Consider the following 19326-nt stretch of genomic DNA (forward strand, 5'->3'; position numbering starts at 1 on the left):
CTCCACTCCACCTTCCATCACGCCAAGCTCACATTTTTCTGCAAAAAGGCAGGCTTCCGTGGGCCTAATGTTTGAGCGTAAAAAAATGATGACGCCGGATAACCCTCTTGCCCAACGGTTGGCGGCTGGCTTGTCAGAACTCATAGCCCGCCAACTACTGCCATATAAACTGGTGGACTCGGAGGCCTTTCGCAAATTTGTGGCCATTGGAACACCACAATGGAAGGTCCCAGGAAGGAAGTATTTCTCAGAGAAGGGCATCCCAGAGCTATATGGCCATGTTCAGCGGCAAGTGAATGTATCTCTGGCACACAGTGTCGGTGCCAAGATACATCTGACCACAGACACGTGGTCTAGCAAACACGGGCAGGGAAGGTATATCAGTTTTACTGCCCACTGGGTGAACCTTCTGACGGCCGTCAAGCATGTAACCCGTGGCACCCGTGTAGATTTGGTTTTACCGCCACGGATTGCATGCAGGCCTGACTCTTCTTCTCCTCCTCCTACTCCATCCTCCTCCCTCTCCTCCTCAGCTGCCTCCTCCTTTTCCGCTGCTAGCGTCTCTTCCACTGCACCGCCCAAGCTCCCCAGAACCTATTCCACATGCCAGGTGAGACGTTGCCATGCCGTGCTGCGTCTGTTGTGCCTGGAAGCAAAGAGCCACACTGGCCCGGCACTCCTTTCAGCTTTGCGTTCACAGGCAGATGAGTGGCTAACACCGCTCAATTTGACAGTTGGTAAAGTGGTGTGTGACAACGGTGCCAATCTGCTTAGCGCATTGAAACAGGGCAAAATCACGCACGTGCCGTGCATGGCACACGTCTTAAACTTGGTCGTGCAGCGATTCCTTGTCAAATACCCTGGGGTCCAGGACATCTTGCGGCAGGCAAGGAAAATCTCGGCCCATTTCAGAAGATCTTACACGGCCATGGCTCGCCTTGCTGACATTCAGCGGCGACACCATCTGCCGGTCAGACGTCTTATTTGCGATTGCCCGACGCGATGGAACTCAACCTTCTATATGCTTGATAGGCTGCTCCAGCAGAAACGTGCAGTTAACGTCTACCTGTATGAACTCTGCGAAAGAAACGGTTCTGGGGAGCTGGGTTTTTTTTCACCGCGCCAGTGGCTGCTCATGCGCGACACATGCAGACTTCTGCGGCCATTTGAGGAGATCACCAAACTGGTCAGTCGCAGCCATGGCGCCATCAGTGACATGGTACCTTATGCCTTCTTTCTGGAGCGTGCATTGCGTCGTGTCATTGATCAGGCTGTGGAGGAGCAGGAGCGGGAAGATGAGGAAGTCGCAATGCTGGATGAATTCCCAGGGGGGGCTACTCTATCTGAGACAAGTCAACAACAGGAGTCTGATGAGGAGTCAGAGGAGGATGGTGCCGGGGCGGATGAGCAGGAGCAAGAAGAGCATGCTTTAAACCTTTCTGGGATCCCTGTTGTGCGAGGATGGGGAGAGGAGAATGAAGAGGACGACATTATCCTGGATGATGAGCAGGAGCCAGGCCACCACACCGCTTCCACTTTAGTGCAAATGGGGGCCTTCATGCTCCAGTGTTTTAATAGGGACCCCCGTATAAAAAGCATGAGGGTCAAGGACCAGTACTGGGTGGCAACGTACTTAGACCCCCGGTACAAACACAAAATGGCGGAAATGTTACCGCCGTCGCAGAGGGCTGTCAGAATGCAGCACTTCCAGGCCTTGCTTCGAGAAATGCTGCATTCTGCTTTTGCGTGCGCTGGCAGAGGAGCAATTCCCACTCCCAGAGAAGGATTTGCGGGTACCAATCCAACAGCGCCTGCAAGAAGAGGCCGGTTTGAAGATGTGTTGGTGACTTCGGATATGAGGTCATTCTTTCAGCCGACCCATCGACAGGTGTCATCCGGATCCAGCATCAGGGAACGCCTAGACCGTCAGGTGTCCGACTACATTGGGTTAACGGCCGATGTGGACGCTCTGAGGAGTGATGAACCCCTAGACTACTGGGTGGGCAGGCTTGACCTCTGGCCAGAGCTTGCCCAATTTGCAATCGAACTGTTGGCTTGCCCCTCATCCAGTGTCCTGTCCGAAAGGACGTTCAGCGCAGCAGGGGGGATTGTGACCGATAAGCGTACTCGCCTAGCTCACCACAGTGTTAACTACCTCACATTTCTAAAAATGAATGAGGCATGGATCTCGGAGGAATTCAACACATGTGATCAGTAGACCATGTATATGTCTATAAACAATTTTTGGAATCAAGCACACAGACCTTCTTAATTCATTTGGCTCACTTCCCTGACCCAAAAAAGCACACCGTACTATATGCCCCTACCCTCCTCTTTGAAGAGGTTGAGCGGTGTCATATTTCTACTGGGGCTGCTTATTATGAGGGGTTCCCACCATCCCTGTGCTGTGCTGACTTCCTCCTGGGTGTTCTTATTATGAGGGGCTCCCACCATCCCTGTGCTGTGCTGACTTCCTCCTGGGGGTTCTTATTATGAGGGGATCACACCATCCCTGTGCTGTGCTGACTTCCTCCTGGGGCTGCTTACGGTGCTGCTGTCAGCGCTGTATGTCACGGAGCTGCTGTCAGCGCTGTATGTCACGGAGCTGCTGTCAGCGCTGTATGTCACGGAGCTGCTGTCAGCGCTGTATGTCACGGAGCTGCTGTCAGCGCTGTATGTCACGGAGCTGCTGTCAGCGCTGTATGTCACGGAGCTGCTGTCAGCGCTGTATGTCACGGAGCTGCTGTCAGCGCTGTATGTCACGGAGCTGCTGTCAGCGCTGTATGTCACGGAGCTGCTGTCAGCGCTGTATGTCACGGAGCTGCTGTCAGCGCTGTATGTCACGGTGCTGCTGTCAGCGCTGTATGTCACGGAGCTGCTGTCAGCGCTGTATGTCACGGAGCTGCTGTCAGTGCTGTATGTCACGGAGCTGCTGTCAGCGCTGTATGTCACGGAGCTGCTGTCAGCGCTGTATGTCACGGAGCTGCTGTCAGCGCTGTATGTCACGGAGCTGCTGTCAGCGCTGTATGTCACGGAGCTGCTGTCAGCGCTGTATGTCACGGTGCTGCTGTCAGCGCTGTATGTCACGGAGCTGCTGTCAGCGCTGTATGTCACGGAGCTGCTGTCAGTGCTGTATGTCACGGAGCTGCTGTCAGCGCTGTATGTCACGGAGCTGCTGTCAGCGCTGTATGTCACGGAGCTGCTGTCAGCGCTGTATGTCACGGTGCTGCTGTCAGCGCTGTATGTCACGGAGCTGCTGTCAGCGCTGTATGTCACGGAGCTGCTGTCAGCGCTGTATGTCACGGAGCTGCTGTCAGCGCTGTATGTCACGGAGCTGCTGTCAGCGCTGTATGTCACGGAGCTGCTGTCAGCGCTGTATGTCACGGAGCTGCTGTCAGCGCTGTATGTCACGGTGCTGCTGTCAGCGCTGTATGTCACGGAGCTGCTGTCAGCGCTGTATGTCACGGAGCTGCTGTCAGCGCTGTATGTCACGGAGCTGCTGTCAGCGCTGTATGTCACGGAGCTGCTGTCAGCGCTGTATGTCACGGTGCTGCTGTCAGCGCTGTATGTCACGGAGCTGCTGTCAGCGCTGTATGTCACGGAGCTGCTGTCAGTGCTGTATGTCACGGAGCTGCTGTCAGCGCTGTATGTCACGGAGCTGCTGTCAGCGCTGTATGTCACGGAGCTGCTGTCAGCGCTGTATGTCACGGTGCTGCTGTCAGCGCTGTATGTCACGGAGCTGCTGTCAGCGCTGTATGTCACGGAGCTGCTGTCAGCGCTGTATGTCACGGAGCTGCTGTCAGCGCTGTATGTCACGGAGCTGCTGTCAGCGCTGTATGTCACGGAGCTGCTGTCAGCGCTGTATGTCACGGTGCTGATGTCAGTGCTCTGTATTACGGTGCTGCTGTCAGTGCTCTGTATCTCCTGCACCCTCTTGTTTGCCTACCCTGGTCCCTGACCTTCCCTCTCCTCCATTGCCTTCATTAGCTCCATAGTCCTGAATTGTCAGAACAATTTCCCAAATAAAAAAAAAATGCTTGTAGTTATCGATCCCAAATTCACCTCATACATGTATTATGCTATTGTCCAGGTGGTGGGACTACGTGCTACCCCCTAATAATTACCCCGTGGCCGCAAATTCGACCTAAAGGTTTGCGAAATTCGCCTCCCATTGAAGTCAATGGAGCCCGCGGCGAACGGTCGTTTTCGCGAACGTTTGTGTCCGTTCGCGTTTCGCGTTCGCGAAACGTCCCGTCGGAAGTTCGTCCATCACTACTAAACAGGCCTGACCCTGCTTGGCATCCGAGGTCAGGGGCATCAAGGGTGATGTAGGCGCCCTTGCTGGCCACTCTCAACCCTCTTGACAAACGCCAAGATGGTCACCTCGGCAAACAAGCAGAAAAATAAAACAGGTCATCGACGCCAACAACATATTAAAGCCTCCGGCACCTGGTATTCCTGGGCGGTCTCCCATCCAGGTACTAACCAGACCCGACACTGCTTAGCATCTGAGATCAGACAAAATCGGGTGCATTCAGGGTGATGTGGCCATAGAAGATCTTCTGGCCACTCTCAACCCTCTTGACAAACCCAAGATGGTCACCTCGGCAAACAAGCAGAAAAATAAAACAGGTCGTCTACGCCAACAACATATTAAAAAAAAGCCTGCGGCACCATGTATTCCGAGGCAGTCTCTCATCCGGGTACTAACCAGGCCTGACCCTGCTTAGTGTTTGAGATCATACGAGATCAGGTGCATTTAGAGTGATGCTGCCACAGGCGTTCTTGTTGGCCATTCTTAACCCTCTTGACAAACGCCAAGATGGTCACCTCGGCAAACAAGCAGAAAAATTAAACAGGTCGTTGACGCCAACAACATATTAAAAAAAAGCCTATGGCACATGGAATTCCCAGGTGGTCTCCCATCCAGGTACTAACAGCGCTCGACCCTGCTTAGCATCCGAGATCAGAAAAGATCGGGTGCATTCAGAGTGATGTGGCCGTAGGCGATCTTGCTAGCCACTCTCAACCCTCTTGACAAACGCCAAGATGGTCACCTCGACAAACAAGCAGAAAAATAAAACAGGTCGTCGACACCAACAACATATTAAAAAAAGGCTATGTTACCTGGTATTCCCAGGCAGTCTCCCATCCAGGTACTAACCAGGCCCAACCCTGCTTAGCATCCGAGATCAGATGAAATCGGGCAAATTCAGAGAGATGTGGCTGTAGGCGATCTTGCTAGCCACTCTCAACCCTCTTGACAAACGCCTAGATGGTCACCTCGGCAAATAAGCAGAAAAAAAAATAGGTCGTCGATACCAACAACATATTAAAAAAAAGCCTACGGCAAGTGCTATTCCCAGGCGGTCTCCCATCCAGGTACTAAACAGGCCTGACCCTGCTTAGCATCCGAGATAAGACTAGATCAGGGGCATCCAGGGTGATGTGGCCGTAGGCGTTCTTGCTGGCCACTCTCAACCCTCTTGACAACCGCCAAGATGGTCACATCGGCAAACAAGCAGAAAAATAAAACCGGTCCTCGATGCCTACAACATATTAAAAAAAGCCTACAGCACCTGGTATTATAAGGCGGTCCCCCATCCAGGTACTAACCAGGTCCAACCCTGCTTAGCATCCGAAATCAGACGAGATCGGGTGCATTCAGAGTTATGTGGCCGTAGCCGATCTTGCTGGTCACTCTCAACCCTCTTGACAAACGCCAAGTTGGCCACTCTCAACCCTCTTGACAAACCTAAGATGGTCACCTCGGCAAACAAGCAGAAAAATATAACAGGTCGTCGACAACAACAACATATTAAAAAAAGCCTATGGCACCTGCAATTCCCCGGTGGTCTCCCATCCAGGTACTAACAGCGCCCGATCCTGCTTAGCATTTGAGATCAGATGAGATCGGGTGCATTCAGGGTGATGAGGATTGTGCTGGCTACTCTCAACCCTCTTGAAACGCCAAGATTGTCACGTTGGCAAACAAGCAGAAAAGTAAAACAGGTCGTCGACGCAACAACATATACAAAAAAAAGCCTACGGCACCTGGTATTCCCAGGCGGTCTCCCATCCAGGTACTTAACAGGCCTGACCCTGCTTAGCATCCCAGGTCAGGGGCATCCAGGGTAATGTGGCCGTAGGCGCCCTTGCTGGCCACTCTCAACCCTCTTGACAAATGCCAAGATGGTCACCTCGGCAAACAAGCAGAAAAATAAAACAGGTCATCGACACAAACAACATATTAAAAAAGAGCCTATGGCACCTGGTATTACAAGGCGGTCTCCCATCCAGGTATTAACCAGGCCCAACCCTGCTTAGCATCCGAAATCAGACGAGATCGGGTGCATTCAGAGTTATGTGGCCGTAGCTGATCTTGCTGGCCACTCTCAACCCTCTTGACAAATGCCAAGATGGTTACCTCGGCAAACAAGCAGAAAAAAAATAGGTCGTTGATGCGAACAACATATTAAAAAAAAGCCTACGGCACCTGGTATTCCCAGGCGGTCTCCCATCCAGTTACTAACCAGGCCCAACACTGCTTAGCATCTGAGATCGGGCGCATTCCGGGTGATGAGGCCGTAGGCGGTCTTGCTGGCGACTCTCTCAACGCTTTTGACAAACGCCAAGATGGTCACCTCGGCAAACATGCAGAAAAATTAAACAGGTCGCCGACGTCAACTGCATATTAAAAAATGCCTACGGCACCTGGTATTCCCAGGCGGTCTCCCGTCCAGGTACTAACCAGGTCCAACCCTGCTTAGCATCCGAAATCAGGCGCATTCAGGGTGATGAGGCCGTAGGCGGTCTTGCTGGGGGGACTCTCTCAACCCTTTTGACAAACGCCAAGATGGTCACCTCGGCAAACATGCAGAAAAATAAAACAGGTCGTCGACGTCAACTACATATAAAAAAATGCCTACGGCACCTGGTATTCCCAGGCGGTCTCCTGTCCAGGTACTAACCAGGCCCGACCCTGCTTAGCATCCGAGATCAGGCGCATTCAGGGTAATGTGGCCAAAGTCAATCTTGCTGGCCACTCTTAACCCTCTTGACCCTCTTGACAAACGCCAAGATGGCCACCTCGGCAAACAAGCAGAAAAATAAAACTGGTCGTCGACGCCCACAACATATTAAAAAAAAGTCTACAGCACCTGGTATTCCAAGGCGGTCTCCCATCCAGATACTAACCAGGCCCGACCCTGCTTAGGATCCGAGCTCAGATAAGATCGGGCTCATTCAGGGTGATGTGGCCGTAGGCGATCTTGCTTGCCACTCTCAACCCTCATGACAAACGCCAAGATGGTTACCTCGGCAAACAACATATCGAAGCCGACATGTCGAAGCCAACAACATATCAACCCTCTTGAAACGCCAAGATTGTCATGTCGGCAAACAAGCAGAAAAGTAGAACAGCATCCCAGGTCAGGGGCATCCAGGGTGATGTGGCCGTAGGTGCCCTTGCTGGCCGCTCTCAACCCTCTTGACAAACGCCAAGATGGTTACCTCGGCAAACAAGCAGAAAAATAAAACAGATCGTCGAAGCCAACAACATATTAAAAAAAGCCTCCGGCACCTTGTATTCCCAGGCGGTCTCCCATCCAGGTACTAACCAGGCCCGACCCTGCTTTGCATACGAGATCAGGCGCATACAGAGTGATGTTGACGTAGGCAAATATGCTGGCCACTCTCAACCCTCTTGACAAACGCCAAGATGGTCACCTCGGCAAACAAGCAGAAAAAAAAACAGGTCGTCGACGCCAACAACATATTAACAAAAAGCCTACGCCACCTGGAATTCCCAGGCAGTCTCCCATCCAAGTACTAACCAGGCCTGACCCTGCTTAGGATCTGAGATCACTCTCAACCCTCTTGACAAACGCCAAGATGGTCACCTCGGCAAACAAGCAGAAAAATAAAACAGGTCATTGACGCAAACAACATATTTAAAAAGAGCCTATCGCCCCTGGTATTACAAGGCGGTCTCCCATCCAGGTACTAACCAGGCCCGACCCTGCTTAGCATCCGAAATCAGACGAGATCGGGTGCATTCAGAGATATGTGGCCGTAGATGATCTTGCTGGCCACTCTCAACCCTTTTGACAAATGCCAAGATGGTTACCTCGGCAAACAAGCAGAAAAATAAAACAGGTCGTCGACGTCAACTACATATTAAAAAATGCCTACGGCACCTGGTATTCCCAGGCGGTCTCCCGTCCAGGTACTAACCAGGCCCAACCCTGCTTAGCATCCGAGATCAGGCACATTCAGGGTAATGTGGCCAAAGGCAATCTTGCTGGCCACTCTCAACCTTCTTGACAAACGCCAAGATGGTCACCTCGGCAAACAAGCAGAAAAATAAAACCGGTCGTCGACGCCCACAACATATTAAAAAAAAGTCTACAGCACCTGGTATTCCAAGGCGGTCTCCCATCCAGATACTAACCAGGCCCGACCCTGCTTAGGATCCGAGCTCAGATAAGATTGGGCTCATTCAGGGTGATGTGGCCGTAGGCGATCTTGCTGGCCACTCTCAACCCTCTTGACAAACGCCAAGATGGTTACCTCGGCAAACAAGCTGAAAAATAAAACAGATCGTCGAAGTTAACAACATATTAAAAAAAGCCAACGGCACCTTCTATTCCCAGGCGGTCTCCCATCCAGGTACTAACCAGGCACGACCCTGCTTTGCATTTGAGATCATACGAGATCAGGCGCATTCAGGGTGATGTGGCCATAGGCGTTCTTGCTGGCCACGCTCAACCCTCTTGACAACCGCCAAGATAGTCACATTGGCAAACAAGCAGAAAAATAAAACCGGTCGTCGACGCCCACAACATATTAAAAAAAGCCTACAGCACCTGGTATTCCAAGGCGGTCTACCATCCAGGTACTAACCAGGCCCGACCCTGCTTAGCATCCGAGATCAGATGAGATCGGACGTATTCAGGGTTATGTGGCTATAGGCGATCTTGCTAGCCATTCTCAACCCTCTTGACAACCGCCAAGATGGTCACCTCGGCAAGCAAGTAGAAAAATAAAACAGGTCATCGATGCCAACAACATATTAAAAAAGCCTACGGCATCTGGTTTTCCCAGGCGGTCTCCCATCCAGGTGTTAACCAGACCCGACCCTGCTTAGCATCTGAGATCAGAGGAGATCGGGCGCCATCAGGGTGATGTGGCCGTAGGCGCCCTTGCTGGCCACTCTCAACCCTCTTGACAAATGCCAAGATGGTCACCTCGGCAAACAAGCAGAAAAATAAATCAGGTCATCGACGCAAACAACATATTAAAAAAGAGCCTATGGCACCTGGTATTACAAGGCGGTCTCCCATCCAGGTACTAACCAGGCCCGACCCTGCTTAGCATCCAAAATCAGACGAGATCGGGTGCATTCAGAGTTATGTGGCCGTAGCTGATCTTGCTGGCCACTCTCAACCCTCTTGACAAATGCCAAGATGGTTACCTCGGCAAACAAGCAGAAAAAAAAATAGGTCGTTGATGCGAACAACATATTAAAAAAAAGCCTACGGCACCTGGTATTCCCAGGCGGTCTCCCATCCAGTTACTAACCAGGCCCAACACTGCTTAGCATCTGAGATCGGGCGCATTCAGGGTGATGAGGCACCTCGGCAAACATGCAGAAAAATTAAACAGGTCGCCGACGTCAACTACATATTAAAAAATGCCTACGGCACCTGGTATTCCCAGGCGGTCTCCCGTCCAGGTACTAACCAGGTCCAACCCTGCTTAGCATCCGAGATCAGGCGCATTCAGGGTAATGTGGCCAAAGGCAATCTTGCTGGCCACTCGCAACCCTCTTGACAAACGCCAAGATGGTCACCTCGGCAAACAAGCAGAAAAATAAAACCGGTCGTCGACGCCCACAACATATTAAAAAAAGCCTACAGCACCTGGTATTCCAAGGCGGTCTCCCATCCAGATACTAACCATGCCCGACCCTGCTTAGGATCTGCGCAAACAACATATTAAAAAAGAGCCTATGGCACCTGGTATTACAAGGCGGTCTCCCATCCAGGTATTAACCAGGCCCAACCCTGCTTAGCATCCAAAATCAGACGAGATCAGGTGCATTCAGAGTTATGTGGCCGTAGCTGATCTTGCTGGCCACTCTTAACTCTCTTGACAAATGCCAAGATGGTTACCTCGGCAGACAAGCAGAAAAATAAAACAGGTCGTCGATGCGAACAACACATTAAAAAAAAGCCTACGGCACCTGGTATTCCCAGGCGGTCTCCCATCCAGTTACTAACCAGGCCCAACCCTGCTTAGCATCTGAGATCGGGCACATTCAGGGTGATGAGGCCATAGGCGCTCTTGCTGGCGACTCTCTCAACCCTTTTGACAAATGCCAAGATGGTTACCTCGGCAAACAAGCAGAAAAATATAACAGGTCGTCTACAACAACAACAAATTAAAAAAAGCCTATTGCACCTGGAATTCCCAGGTGGTCTCCCATCCAGGTACTAACAGCGCCCGACCCTGCTTAGCATTTGAAATCAGACAAGATCGGGTGCATTCAGGGTGATGAGGTTGTAGGCGATCTTGCTGGCCACTCTCAACCCTCTTGAAACGCCAAGATTGTCAGGTCGGCAAACAAGCAGAAAAGTAAAACAGGTCGTCGACGCCAACAACATATACAAAAAAAGCCTACGGCACCTGGTATTCCCAGGCGGTCTCCCATACAGGTACTAAACAGGTCTGACCCTGCTTAGCATCCGAGGTCAGGGGCATCCAGGGTGATGTGGCCATAGGCACCTTTGCTGGCCGCTCTCAACCCTCTTGACAAACGCCAAGATTGTCACCTTGGCAAACAAGCTGAAAAATAAAACAGGTCATCGACGCAAACAACATATTAAAAAAGAGCCTATGGCACCTGGTATTACAAGGCGGTCTCCCATCCAGGTATTAACCAGGCCCAACCCTGCTTAGCATCCGAAATCAGACGAGATCGGGTGCATTCAGAGTTATGTGGCCGTAGCTGATCTTGCTGGCCACTCTCAACTCTCTTGACAAATGCCAAGATGGTTACCTCGGCAGACAAGCAGAAAAATAAAACAGGTCGTCGATGCGAACAACACATTAAAAAAAAGCCTACGTCACCTGGTATTCCCAGGCGGTCTCCCATCCAGTTACTAACCAGGCCCAACCCTGCTTAGCATCTGAGATCGGGCACATTCAGGGTGATGAGGCCGTAGGCGCTCTTGCTGGTGACTCTCTCAACCCTTTTGACAAACGCCAAGATGGTCACCTCGGCAAACATGCAGAAAAATAAAACAGGTCGTCGACGTCAACTACATATTAAAAAAAGCCTATGGCACCTGGTATTCCCAGGCGGTCTCCCATCCAGGTACTAACCAGGCCCGACCCTGCTTAGCATCCGAGATCGGGCGCATTCAGGGTAATGTGGCCAAAGGCAATCTTACTGGCCACTCTCAACCCTCTTGACAAACGCCAAGATGGTCACCTCGGCAAACAAGGAGAAACATAAAACCGGTCGTTGACGCCCACAACATATTAAAAAAAAGCCTACAGCACCTGGTATTCCAAGGCGGTCTCCCATCCAGATACTAACCAGGCCCGACCCTGCTTAGGATCCAAGCTCAGATAAGATCGGCACATTCAGGGTGATGTGGCCGTAGGTGATCTTGCTGGCCACTCTCAACCCTCTTGACAAACGCCAAGATGGTTACCTCGGCAAACAAGCAGAAAAATAAAACAGATCGTTGAAGCCAACAACATATTAAAAAAAGCCTCCGGCACCTTGTATTCCCAGGCGGTCTCCCATCCAGGTACTAACCAGGCCCGACCCTGCTTTGCATACGAGATCAGGCGCATACAGAGTGATGTTGACGTAGGCAAATATGCTGGCCACTCTCAACCCTCTTGACAAACGCCAAGATGGTCACCTCGGCAAACAAGCAGAAAAAAAACAGGTCGTCGACGCCAACAACATATTAACAAAAAGCCTACGCCACCTGGAATTCCCAGGCAGTCTCCCATCCAAGTACTAACCAGGCCTGACCCTGCTTAGGATCTGAGATCAGACAAGATTGGACGCATTCAGGCTGATTTGGCTGTAGGCAATCTTGCTGGCCACTCTCAACCCTTTTGACAAACGCCAAGATGGTCACCTCGGCAAACAAGCAGAAAAATAAAACAGGTCGTCGACGCCAACAACATATTAACAAAAAGCCTACGGCACCTGGTATTCAAAGGCGGTCTCCCATCCAGATACTAGCAAGGCCCGACCCTGCTAAGCATCCGAGATCAGAGGAGATCGGGTGCATTCAGGGTGATGTGGCCGCAGGGGATCTTGCTGGCTACTCTCAACCCTCTTCACAAATGCCAAGATGGTCACATCGGCAAACAAGCAGAAAAATAAAACAGGCTGTCGACGCCAAAAACATATTAAAAAAAAAGCCTACGGCACCTGGTATTCCCAGGTGGTCTCCCACCCAGTTACTAACCAGGCCCGACCCTGCTTAACATCTGAAATCAGACGAGATAAGGCGCATTTAGGTTGAAGTGGCTGTAGGTGCACTTAGTGGCCACTCTCAACCCTCTTGACAAACGCCGAGATGGTCACCTCGGCAAACAAGCAGAAAAAATAACAGGTCGTCGACTCCCACAGCATAATAAAAAAAGCCCACAGCACCTACCTGGTATTCCCAGGCGGTCTCCCATCCAGTTACTAATCAGGCCCAACCCTGCTTAGCATTTTAGATTAGACGAGATCGGGCGCATTCAGGGTGATGAGGCTGTAGGCGCTCTTGCTGGCAACTCTCAACCCTTTTGACAAACACCAAGATGGTCAACTCAGCAAACAAGCAGAAAAATAAAACAGGTCGTTGACGCCAACAGCATATTAAAAAAAAGCCTACGCTACCTGGTATTCCCAAGCGGCCTACCATCCATGAACTAACCAGGCCCGACCCTGCTTAGCATCCAAGATCAGATGAGATGCTCAGGGTGATGTGGCCATAGGCGATCTTGCTGGCCACTCTCAACCCTCTTGACAAACGCCAAGATGGTCACCTCGGCAAACAAGCAGAAAAAAAAAACAGGTCGTCTTTGCCAACAATATATTATAAAAAACCCTACGGCACCTGGTACTCCCAGGCGGTCTCCCATCCTGGTAATAACCAAGCCTGACCCTGCTTAGCATCTGAGATCAGACGAGATCGGGCGCTTTCAGGGTGATTTGGCTGTAGGTAATCTTGCTGGCCACTCTCAACACTCTTGACAAACGCCAAGATGGTCACCTGGGCAAACATGCAGAAAAATAAAACAGGTTGTCGACGCCAACAACATATTAAAACATAGCCTACGGCACCTGGCATTCCCAAGTTGTTTCCCATCCAGGTACGACCCTGCTTAGCATGCGAGATGGGGCTCATTCAGGGTGATGTGGCAGTAGGAAATCTTGCTGGCCACTCTCAACCCTCTTGACAAACGCCAAAGTGGTCACCTGGGCAAACAAGTAGAAAAATATAACAGGTCGTCGACGCCAACAACATACTAAAAAACAGCCTATGGCACCTGGTATTGCCGGGCGGTCTCCCATCCAGGTACTAACCAGGCCCGACCCTGCTTAGCATCCGAGATCAGACGAGATCAAACGCATTCTGGGTGATGTGTCCATAGGTGATCTTGCTGGCCACTCTCAACCCTCTTGACAAACGCCAAGATGGTCACCTGGGCAAACATGCAGAAAAATAAAACAGGTTGTCGACGCCAACAACATATTAAAACATAGCCTACGGCACCTGGCATTCCCAAGCGGATTCCCATCTAGGTACGACCCTGCTTAGCATCCGAGATGGGGCGCATTCAGGGTGATGTGGCAGTAGGCAATCTTGCTGGCCACTCTCAACCCTCTTGACAAACGCCAAGATGGTCACCTGGGCAAACAAGCAGAAAAATAAAACAGGTCGTCTTTGCCAACAACATATTAAAAAAAAGCCTACGGCACCCGGTATTCCCAGGCGGTCTCCCATCCAGGTAATAACCAGGCCCGACCCTGCTTAGCATCTGAGATCAGATGAGATTGAGCGCTTTCAGGGTGATTTGGCTGTAGGTAATCTTGCTGGCCACTCTCAACACTCTTGACAAACGCCAAGATGGTCACCTGGGCAAACATGCAGAAAAATAAAACAGGTTGTCGACGCCAACAACATATTAAAACATAGCCTACGGCACCTGGCATTCCCAAGTTGTTTCCCATCCAGGTACGACCCTGCTTAGCATGCGAGATGGGGCTCATTCAGGGTGATGTGGCAGTAGGAAATCTTGCTGGCCACTCTCAACCCTCTTGACAAACGCCAAAGTGGTCACCTGGGCAAACAAGTAGAAAAATATAACAGGTCGTCGACGCCAACAACATACTAAAAAACAGCCTATGGCACCTGGTATTGCCGGGCGGTCTCCCATCCAGGTACTAACCAGGCCCGACCCTGCTTAGCATCCGAGATCAGACGAGATCAAACGCATTCTGGGTGATGTGTCCATAGGTGATCTTGCTGGCCACTCTCAACCCTCTTGACAAATGCCAAGATGGTCACCTCGGCAAACAAGCAGAAAAATAAAACAGGTCGTTGACACCAACAACATATTAAAAAAAAGCCTACGGCACCTGGTATTCCCAGGCAGTCTCCCATCCAGGTACTATCAAGGTCGGACCCTGCTTAGCATGCAAGATCAGATGAGATCTGGCGCATTAAGGATGATGTGTCCGTAGGTGATCTTGCTGGCCACTCTCAACCCTCTTGACAAATGCCAAGATGGTCACCTCGGCAAACAAGCAGAAAAATAAACAGTTCGTCGACGCCAACAACATATAGAGCCTGAAACGGGAAATCAGTCCCATACATTCTATGCTGCGCCAGACTGGGCATGAATCAGCAGCAACTGGCTTATTAATTTCATATAACTGGCTCCCCTAGAGCAGCCAATCACTATCTGCATTGCTTATGAATGCTGCTTTGTTGGGACCACAAAAAGCATATGCGCAAGGTGAAATCATTTGCAATGCATTCTACACTGCTCCAAGTTGGGCATATAAATGAGCAGTGGAGGGGAATTAATGGCATTGTAAACAAAAAATGCTTCAGTGGGCTTGATTGCGCAACACATCATTTACATTTCATATAAACCAAAGGCCGGCTCTAGTAGAGCTGCCATATACTATCTGCATTGCCTATGAAATCTGCTCTGTTGGGACCACAGAGCATATGCGCAAGGGGAAATCACTGGCAATGCATGCTACACTGCTCCAAGGTGGGCATACTAATGAGCAGAAAATGGGTAGTTAACAGAATTGTATACAAACAATGCTTCAGTGGGCTTGGGAGGGGGTCCTGTCTAAATCCTGCTCTAGCAAATGAGCAGCAAGTGATATCTATGTGCATTGTGCCTGAACCCTGCTCTGTTTTTGCTCGCTATTGGCTACACTATACATGGACATTAATGAATAGTTTTCATTGAAAATTTTCATAATGTTTAAATTATGGACGGTTAAACCTATTTGTGTGGGAATGGCATGTATCATACCTTTTCCCCTATGGGGAGAAGGCATCTTGACCCAGTGCCTGAAGTCTGAACCAAGAATAGGGCACGTTGATTTTGGCCTGGCCAAAGTTTGTTGGCTGTAGTATGGTGCCCTCATACTCTAACCAAGAAAAGCTAAGAACCATTCCAAGATCAAAAAAACAAATTCCCAGGAAGAAAGGATGAACAGTTTTATTTAGACTGCCTGCCATGTTACCCTGGGAGAAGTTGGAAGAGGGACTGAATCAGATCTAGCCCGGCCTTCTCAGAGGAATGGGCACTCTTCCGCCAGTCCAGCACAAACTGAGATTGACCCAGTCCCTCAGCCTTCTACTTCAGAACAACCTAGCAACCAGACTAGAGGCTTAATTATAGCTTACAATTGATATGTAAGATGGTCTTCCAACAGAGTGGGGGCTCTCTGTAGACTTTCCCAAGAGGGATCAGACTAAAATCCCTGCTCTCTTTCTTATTCCTAACTCCATCCAGAAATATTTTTGGGTCCACAAAATTCAGTAGCTAAACCCAAGCAACGAGTTCTGATTAAAGCTCATAACTCAGGCAGTTGATTAAGCTATATACGTTTTCATTCCTAACTCAGTCTAGCAATATTTTTGGGTCCACAAAACTGAGTGGCTAAACCCAAGCAATGCGTTATGATTAAAGCTCATAACTCATGCTGTTGATTAAGCTATATACGTTTTCATTCCTAACTCAGTCTAGCAATATTTTTGGGTCCACAAAATTCAGTGATGAACCCAAGCAATGAGTTATGATTAAAGCTCATAACTCTGACACTGGTTCTATAGCATGTTAGACAATTTGTTGTATCATCCTTAATGAGTTTTATGTAGGTACCCACCATCTGCTAATGCTGCAGAAGCAGAAAAGGGATTCCATCTTGCTTGAAGAGATCATGGCTTGCCATCTTGCTTGAAGAGATCATGGCTTGCCATCTTGCTTGAAGAGATCATGGCTTCCCATCTTGCTTGAAGATTTCATGGCTTCCCATCTTGCTTGAAGATTTCATGGCTTCCCATTTTGCTTGAGGATTTCATGGCTTCCAATCTTGCTTGAGGATTTCATGGCTTCCAATCTTGCTTGAGGATTTCATGGCTTCCCACCTTGCTTGAAGATTTCATGGCTTCCCATCTTGCTTGAGGATTTCATGGCTTCCCACCTTGCTTGAAGATTTCATGGCTTTCCATCTTGCTTGAAGATTTCATGGCTTTCCATCTTGCTTGAAGATTTCATGGCTACAGTGGGCTTGGGAGGGGGTCCTGTTTAACGCCTAGCTGCAAAAAATGGGTAGCAAAAAATCTATGTGCATTGCGCCTGAACACTGCTGTTGATTGAGCTATATACTTTTTTATTATTACTCAGTCTAGAAATATTTTTGGGTCCACAAAATTCAGTGGCTAAACCCAAACAATGAGTTATGATTAAAGCTCATAACTCTCACACTACTTCTATAGCATGTTAGACAATTTATTTTATCATCCTCCATGAGTTTTATGTAGGTACCCACCATCTGCTAATGCTGCAGGAGCAGAAAAGGGATTCCATCTTGCTTGGAGTGTGCCTGGCTTCCCATCATGCTTGAAGATTTCATGGCTTATCAACTAGTCATGAAAAAGAGAACATTTACAATGGCATTATGCTTACTTATCCAGAGATAATGAAATCTGAGGTCTGGGTTAAAAATAAACAATCTAAACCATGGCACGATATAATTTTTTTTTACTGTTAACCTAAAATGCTTACTGCATGGTTGTTATGGTTAAACCTGGCTTCAATATCTCCAGGTCACTTAACCCCTGAATCTCTAAAGCTGGCCATGCACATGTCAGTTTTTTTCATTCAGCTAGTGGGTTAAATTTAAAAAACAAAACCTGACTGGATTCCTCCATCCACACACTCAATGTGGCTGTTGGAATCCTCTCCATTGTATCATTGAATTCTGACAGCAGAAAGACTACCTTGCTGTCAAAATATACAGATCATCTCTCCAGCCTACAGCACTGACTGATTGGGAATATACTGACTTCTGTTCAACCACAGTGGCCACACATAGATCCAAATTCATCTTTGTTTACTCTAAGGCTTGCCATACATGGAAGTTTTTTTAAAGTGAGCTGATCAAAAAACAAAAACAATAAACAAACAAACAACTGAACCGATTATCACATTGACACAAGTGGAGTCAATAGAGAAATCCTTCCTTCTTGGTTATTGTATTCTGACAAAAGGGAGACGACTCCACTGTCAAAATATACTAATCAGCACTTATTGAAAGTAAAACCTTCCAACAAGCCGGTTCGAGAGAAGTTGATTAGAGCAAAGTTTCAGGAATGGGAACAGCCAAAGATTGAAGATTTGGCTGGTCCTGCTGAACTGTTCGAATTTCATTCCATCTATGTCCAGTTTCATTGTTAAAGAGTATATGCATGACTGAGGTCTCCAGAAGAAGAAACCCATGAAGAAAGCCTCCATATTTTTCTGTTTACGCCTACTCAAAAAGGAACATCTGTTGACCTGTGAAATTATAGCCAACCAAAAAAAACAAAAAAAAATGCATTGCTTTATTTGCAATAAAACATTAACTAATAGACCATAACTTGGCGCCACAAGCTGCTCACTACTTCTTAGGAGTATTACTAGAACATTTTTCAGTAAACCTCAGCCTACAAAAAAACAAAATGACTCTAGCTAGCTATCCTATCATAGTTCAAGGAAAATGTCAAAGCATAGTGGTACTGCGGACATTAACCACTTGAGATCCGCGCTATAGTCAAATGACGGCTACAGCGCGGATCTCAAATGCCGGGACTACGTCTATTGACGTCGTCCCCTTTAATGGCTCCCCGCGCGCTCCGGGGAGCGCACTTCGGGGAAAATCTGTGTTGGCCGTGTCCCCTGGACACAGCCAATCACAGATCGCTGTAAACGGCCAATCACAGCGGCCGTTTACAGCGCGATCGCCGCCTCCAATGGGTGATGATCTCAGATGTAAACAAATGAGATCATCTCCCATTGCTGAATCTGTCTCCTTACATAGAGACAGCGTGTGAGGAGAGAGATTCTGTGAGTTACTTTTACAATAGTGATATTAGTGCCATCTGTGCCCGCCAGTGCCCATATGTACCCCGCCAGTGCCCATCTCTACCCCACCAGTGCCCATCTCTACCCCGCCAGTGCCCATCTCTACCCCGCCAGTGCCCACCTGTGCCCACCTGTGGCCACCTGTGCCCACCTGTGCCATCTGTGCATCATCTGTGCACCATCTGTGCAACGTCAGTGCCCATCTGTGCACCGCCAGTGCCCGCCAGTGCCAATCAGTGCCCATCTGTACCAATCAGTGCCCATCTGTACCATCTGTGCCACCTCAGCAGTGCCCATCTGTGCCGCCTCAGCAGTGCCCATCTGTGCCGTCTCAGTGCCCATCTGTGCCACCTCAGCAGTGCCCATCTGTGCTGCCTCAGCAGTGCCCATCTGTGCCCATCTGCTGCCTCATCAGTGCACATCTGTGCAATAAATCTGCACATATGTGCAATAAATCAGTGCACATCTGTGCCGACCCATCAGTGCCCATCTGTGTCACCTCAGCAGTGCCCATCTGTGCTGACTCAGCAGTGCCCATCTGTGCCGCCTCAGCAGTGCCCATCTGTGCCCATCTTCCGCCTCATCAGTGCACATCTGTGCAATAAATCTGCACATCTGTGCAATAAATCAGTGCACGTCTGTGCC

The 19326-nt window shown here is 49.4% G+C and overlaps 29 pseudogenes; all 29 read right to left on the reverse strand.

Annotated features, from left to right (window-relative positions):
* Positions 1-4437: 4437 nt before the first annotated feature.
* LOC143949608 (5S ribosomal RNA) lies at positions 4438-4556 on the reverse strand (annotated as a pseudogene).
* A 333-nt stretch (positions 4557-4889) lies between these two features.
* LOC143945648 (5S ribosomal RNA) lies at positions 4890-5008 on the reverse strand (annotated as a pseudogene).
* Positions 5009-5115: 107 nt separating this feature from the next.
* LOC143949438 (5S ribosomal RNA) lies at positions 5116-5234 on the reverse strand (annotated as a pseudogene).
* A 107-nt stretch (positions 5235-5341) lies between these two features.
* LOC143949704 (5S ribosomal RNA) lies at positions 5342-5460 on the reverse strand (annotated as a pseudogene).
* Positions 5461-5567: 107 nt separating this feature from the next.
* LOC143948798 (5S ribosomal RNA) lies at positions 5568-5686 on the reverse strand (annotated as a pseudogene).
* A 356-nt stretch (positions 5687-6042) lies between these two features.
* LOC143949706 (5S ribosomal RNA) lies at positions 6043-6151 on the reverse strand (annotated as a pseudogene).
* Positions 6152-6259: 108 nt separating this feature from the next.
* LOC143949496 (5S ribosomal RNA) lies at positions 6260-6378 on the reverse strand (annotated as a pseudogene).
* Positions 6379-6702: 324 nt separating this feature from the next.
* LOC143949193 (5S ribosomal RNA) lies at positions 6703-6811 on the reverse strand (annotated as a pseudogene).
* A 337-nt stretch (positions 6812-7148) lies between these two features.
* LOC143946979 (5S ribosomal RNA) lies at positions 7149-7267 on the reverse strand (annotated as a pseudogene).
* A 693-nt stretch (positions 7268-7960) lies between these two features.
* On the reverse strand, positions 7961-8079 carry LOC143950084 (5S ribosomal RNA; annotated as a pseudogene).
* Positions 8080-8186: 107 nt separating this feature from the next.
* LOC143949397 (5S ribosomal RNA) lies at positions 8187-8295 on the reverse strand (annotated as a pseudogene).
* Positions 8296-8403: 108 nt separating this feature from the next.
* Positions 8404-8522, reverse strand: LOC143948388 (5S ribosomal RNA; annotated as a pseudogene).
* A 107-nt stretch (positions 8523-8629) lies between these two features.
* LOC143948120 (5S ribosomal RNA) lies at positions 8630-8748 on the reverse strand (annotated as a pseudogene).
* Positions 8749-8855: 107 nt separating this feature from the next.
* On the reverse strand, positions 8856-8974 carry LOC143945939 (5S ribosomal RNA; annotated as a pseudogene).
* Positions 8975-9080: 106 nt separating this feature from the next.
* LOC143947529 (5S ribosomal RNA) lies at positions 9081-9199 on the reverse strand (annotated as a pseudogene).
* A 108-nt stretch (positions 9200-9307) lies between these two features.
* Positions 9308-9426, reverse strand: LOC143949599 (5S ribosomal RNA; annotated as a pseudogene).
* A 269-nt stretch (positions 9427-9695) lies between these two features.
* LOC143949436 (5S ribosomal RNA) lies at positions 9696-9804 on the reverse strand (annotated as a pseudogene).
* Positions 9805-10234: 430 nt separating this feature from the next.
* On the reverse strand, positions 10235-10343 carry LOC143949446 (5S ribosomal RNA; annotated as a pseudogene).
* Positions 10344-10677: 334 nt separating this feature from the next.
* LOC143949992 (5S ribosomal RNA) lies at positions 10678-10786 on the reverse strand (annotated as a pseudogene).
* A 108-nt stretch (positions 10787-10894) lies between these two features.
* On the reverse strand, positions 10895-11013 carry LOC143949497 (5S ribosomal RNA; annotated as a pseudogene).
* Positions 11014-11121: 108 nt separating this feature from the next.
* LOC143949965 (5S ribosomal RNA) lies at positions 11122-11230 on the reverse strand (annotated as a pseudogene).
* Positions 11231-11339: 109 nt separating this feature from the next.
* On the reverse strand, positions 11340-11448 carry LOC143948010 (5S ribosomal RNA; annotated as a pseudogene).
* Positions 11449-11556: 108 nt separating this feature from the next.
* On the reverse strand, positions 11557-11674 carry LOC143949318 (5S ribosomal RNA; annotated as a pseudogene).
* A 549-nt stretch (positions 11675-12223) lies between these two features.
* Positions 12224-12342, reverse strand: LOC143948812 (5S ribosomal RNA; annotated as a pseudogene).
* Positions 12343-12451: 109 nt separating this feature from the next.
* LOC143949826 (5S ribosomal RNA) lies at positions 12452-12570 on the reverse strand (annotated as a pseudogene).
* A 557-nt stretch (positions 12571-13127) lies between these two features.
* On the reverse strand, positions 13128-13246 carry LOC143948149 (5S ribosomal RNA; annotated as a pseudogene).
* A 314-nt stretch (positions 13247-13560) lies between these two features.
* LOC143949077 (5S ribosomal RNA) lies at positions 13561-13679 on the reverse strand (annotated as a pseudogene).
* Positions 13680-13993: 314 nt separating this feature from the next.
* On the reverse strand, positions 13994-14112 carry LOC143947876 (5S ribosomal RNA; annotated as a pseudogene).
* A 314-nt stretch (positions 14113-14426) lies between these two features.
* LOC143949078 (5S ribosomal RNA) lies at positions 14427-14545 on the reverse strand (annotated as a pseudogene).
* Positions 14546-19326: the final 4781 nt, after the last annotated feature.

This window comes from Lithobates pipiens, unplaced genomic scaffold (genome assembly GCF_037356315.1).
Source record: "Lithobates pipiens isolate NorthernLeopardFrog02 unplaced genomic scaffold, aLitPip1_a1.2 Scaffold_30, whole genome shotgun sequence".
Classification (NCBI taxonomy): domain Eukaryota; kingdom Metazoa; phylum Chordata; class Amphibia; order Anura; family Ranidae; genus Lithobates; species Lithobates pipiens.